At 34.8% G+C, this 4,563-nt stretch overlaps 1 long non-coding RNA gene across 1 annotated transcript; it reads right to left on the reverse strand.

Annotated features, from left to right (window-relative positions):
• Window positions 1–316: 316 nt before the first annotated feature.
• Window positions 317–2,433, reverse strand: LOC120487533 (uncharacterized). Its single transcript, XR_016147208.1, has 3 exons — window positions 2,150–2,433; window positions 2,002–2,070; window positions 317–1,134 (listed from the first exon to the last, which is right to left on the reverse strand). It is a non-coding gene; the product is annotated as an uncharacterized LOC120487533 (long non-coding RNA).
• Window positions 2,434–4,563: the final 2,130 nt, after the last annotated feature.

Below are 4,563 nucleotides of genomic sequence, written 5' to 3' on the forward strand. Positions count from 1 at the left end.
TTCTCATTGTTACCATATGCATTTACACCATCAAATGATCATGTATGATCACTTAAATAAGAGGAATTTAAACTATATGAAAATTACAATCGTGGGTTGCTGTCAGATGATACAGACCTCAAAGGGCATTTCATTACATATTTCACACAAAGAATATTTTTGTTGGTATTTTTTTAATCATGCTGATCATTTTATTTATTTCATTTTGTTAATATTATTTTCTAACATTTAAAATGGTAAATATATTTGAACAATCATCAACAGGTTCAATTATGACTTATAAAATCAGTTAAATGAATTTAAATAAAAAATCTAATAAATTTATTCATTCTTTATTGTCACTACAGCATATACACAAGTACCAAAGTGAAAGTCTTGGATGCAGTTATGACAGGAAAGACCAGAATCCACAAAACATTAACTGCATACTATACATGTAATGCACAGTATTCTCATAATATAGATAATAAAATGTATAATCACAAAGATTTTTAATGAAATAATACATCTCTGTGAGTCCACATAACACAAGTGGATTGTACCCATGTATGGCAGTTGGTCGGAAATTATTTTTAATAGTTAAAACAGTTTACATTATTAGTTTTTTTTTTTTTTATTCTATTGTTTCACTTCAGTATTGATTCATCCACTGAGGTCACATGGACATCACGGTCACTGTGTGTGGTTTTTAAAGCATCTTTAGGGCTTGCAGAGATGGATTACTTTCCTTAAAATCTTAATTCGTATTTATCTGTAGAAAGAAAGTAAAATGCATCTGGGACAGCATGAGGGTGAGTAAAATAAGTGAGAATTTTATTTTTGGATGAACTATTCCATTCATATGCTGTTGGTATGCTAATCCATGATCAGCAGAGACTAATAAGAATAAACTGCAACCTCTTGTGTACTGTGTTTGTTTTAATCTAGAGCTCCAAAGAAATTAAAATATTTGCTATTTTATAATATTAAAATAAAATACAACAGGTGTCTGAAGATAAGGATCCCAGTCATTCAAAGGTGATATGTCTGAACAAAGTAACATTATTGTCTGATGGAGACGCTGATCTCTGGTATTATCACTCCATCCTCTGTGTCAGCATCAGAATTTTGTTTGTGGAAAAGTTGCTCAAATCCCTGGAAAATGAGAAAGGAAATATATTATAATCTAACAATACAAACTGCTTTGAACTCCCACATGCAGTAACCATTTGCAGACTTAAAATAATTATTTCAAACAAATTATATAAATGTTTTAAGGGATTTTACAGTACCAAATGTTTACCTGACTCACACACCATTTATCATCTGTAATACTATTGTATAACCAGTAGATGGCTCTATAGCCCAATAAACATTTATCCATGGCGGTGTAGCGTCTACTCCCTAGTTGCTGGATTTTTTCAGTCATAATTACTTGCATGTATTAGGTTTTGAATTTGGATATATATATGTATATATATATATATATATATATATATATATATATATATATATATATATATATATATAAATTATTAAAGACTATTAAAAATTCAACATTTTTCTCAAAAATGTTGGGTTTTTTTAACATAATTATTACTAAAATATGGATACAGAAAAAGCATTTTGTTGCCTTTTGCAGTATAAATATTGCGCCCAGAGTTATAGTTCAAAACAAATGAGTGTTTACATATTATGAATGGAGACGTGGAAAATGGTACTCTCTCTCTTCTTTTAAAAACTCTGCATCACAAATTAATCAGCAATTGGCTTTACATTGCCAAAGTTGAACTGGGCAGTGATTGACAGGGCTCTGGTCCAATGGCATCGGTCATTATCTGATACAGTACATTTTGTACTGTAGGCTACACTACAGATACTGTACAGTACTCTAGCACAATGTTGTTTGGGGTGGCAGAGGGGAAATATGATCTAATTGAAGCAAATATGATCTAATCGAAGACTGTAACCGTATGTAACGTTAGATAAACAAGACATGTAATGATTGGGCTAACAACTTACCAATTAAATCAAGACAACACTGCTGTATAATGTTATGGGCTCTCACTGAGCTCGAATATGCCTCTCCACCTGAAAAAGCAAGAACTGTATTATAATTAGTATTAGTTTAGTATTAATTAATAAAAATAATAAAAACAATCAGACTTACCACGAGTAGCCTATGCTATCCAGTATTCTGATATCGACGATGACAAATTATATCATTTGTCTGTACTATTCCTTCTATAAGAAATCATATCAACAATATAGTGTAGCAGTAAATAAATAAAGAAATAAACTTAATATCACCTAAATGAAATAGAAAGCTACGCTTACAGACGCTCACATCCAAACGTGTAATCACAACACTCACTGACGTCTTCACTTCCAGGTCAAGAAGCTGTCAATCAAAAACTCAGTAGCCAATGAGAATAGACTGCTACTAGCCCGCCCCCACGAGAGATTTGTGTCAGAACAGCGAACGCAAACTCAGGGAGTGTAAACGAAAACTTCAGAAGGGTAAATGAAAACTCTGGAAGCGCATTTGTAAGTGTAGATCAGTAAACGAAATATGAGGAATAGTTAGCAAAACATGTAGTGTATTAAAAACAAAGTCAAAAAAATTGCTTGCGGTTCATTCTTTTTCAGTTTCAAAGATATTTTATTCAGTTTCAATTTATATTTTCATTCGTTTCTTGAAAAGTTACGTTCATTTTTATTGGCTCAAAATTAATTCGATAGTAAACGCGCTCGTTTTTTTTTTCAAGCGCGTATGCGCCGCGTCAAGATAAAAACATATTCATACCCTAATCATATAATAGTGTCACTAACGTTACATTAGATCTGGCTAATGGCACTGTTACAGTAGGTCATCTAAAAACAACACTTACCTCAGCCGCAGGTGATCCTTGTCCTGTGCTATCGATGGGATGGCCGTATCCTTCAGCACATTATGGTCCGTGTGGCAAATTCCATTTTTTCAAAATAGTCGTCCATTGAAATGTACCGAGCAAACATAATGTCCCTTGATAATCTATTTAGGTGTGTTTGGATAAATATCCAGAGTAAGTTATTTCTTCATCCAGTCAGTGTTTTTAGTTGGAATTCTGTGAAACATGGTATTACCTCCCCTGTTTACAGTCGCAGCTATTTACAATAGAGCGAAAACCCATGACTCTAAACTACGCTTTTACTATTTATAAATTGCTGACTCTGTTACCCAAACACTGAGCGAACTGTCCGTTCCTCACCAAGGCGTGTCTCAGGTGATGCGGTTATCACTCCGCCAAAGTAGCAGTGCTTCGCCTTCAGAGAATAGTTCCAAGGTTTTATACGGTTAAAAGATGTCTGTGTCTCATTTGACTTTGTTATTTGTACATTCTGTGACTATACAAATCACAACATGTAAATAGAAAAACGTTTGCGTTATTTTTCCACTCATTTGGATTAGTATGAAAGCAACAATTCACACCCAGTCTTTGTGCTAAGCTAGGCTAGTGGTGGGTGCGTCAAACAGACTTATAGCACGCACGGAGATGAAAAAGGTATGTATGGACTTATCTAACTCTGGGGGGTAAGGTGAATAGGCTAAAGTCCCAAAAAGTCGGAGTGTTCCTTTAAGCTAAACACAATATGTATCTGATATGAATAAAACGTGTCGTCTTATTATAACTGAAAGGATTATTATTGCAGCTTCCTAAACATCAGTGTGTATTTTACAAACTCAAAATCATTGTTTTGTTAGTGCTTGTGTAATTAGTACTTATTATATCCTAAAATAAACATTATGTGGTTGAAAACACTGACAGCACTGAGTGCGTCCGTCTCTGGCTCAGCGCCAGCCAACGCATGTGAGCAAATTTGAATTTAGCAGTTGATGACCTGAAGCGATGACCATTCAAATCACACCGGTGTGATCGTAAGCGTGAAAGGGTCAACATGAACACTTGTGCGGCCATTGCGCTTGCCTCATATAGTCCAGCGAACCTCAAACTTCTGGAACTCTTTTCCTAAGATTCCACCCACACATAACTGCAGAATTGTTCTTCAGAAGAATAGCCCACGCATTAAAGCCCCAAACAACCAGAACACATGAAAAAACATATATGGACCTAGATCACACCTGATATAGAACATAAAACAAGTCTTTAGACTTGATACAATATACAGAATACCACAAAAACAAAAGTTCAAACTGAAAACTCTAAAGGTGACTGTGAGCTTGTTTCTCTGGGGCATAAGGTCTATTGAAGTTTCCCCAACTATGACGACTTCCACTTCTGAGAAACCCGGAAATGTGAAAGGGTCCATAGCTTCCGGCGAGCAGCTGAAAATATGTTTTCTTAGCCTGACATTTTTTTTATTACCATGGATCATTTAAAACAAACAACAAACCTCCGGAGAATCACCGGTTGTAACAACAAAAAACTTGATTTACGTGTTCACCGGCACCTCAGACCACATTCATCCGCTCAGTGGAGCCGAGCAGCAGCACAACCACAACAATGTTCTGTCCAAAACATGCAATTCTATTTTAACCACTAGGGGGCCACAATTAACAGTATCTCTTTCATTTTTTAATGA

Source organism: Pimephales promelas, chromosome 1, assembly GCF_988280905.1.
Source record: "Pimephales promelas chromosome 1, fPimPro1.hap1.1, whole genome shotgun sequence".
NCBI classification, from domain to species: Eukaryota; Metazoa; Chordata; class Actinopteri; order Cypriniformes; family Leuciscidae; genus Pimephales; species Pimephales promelas.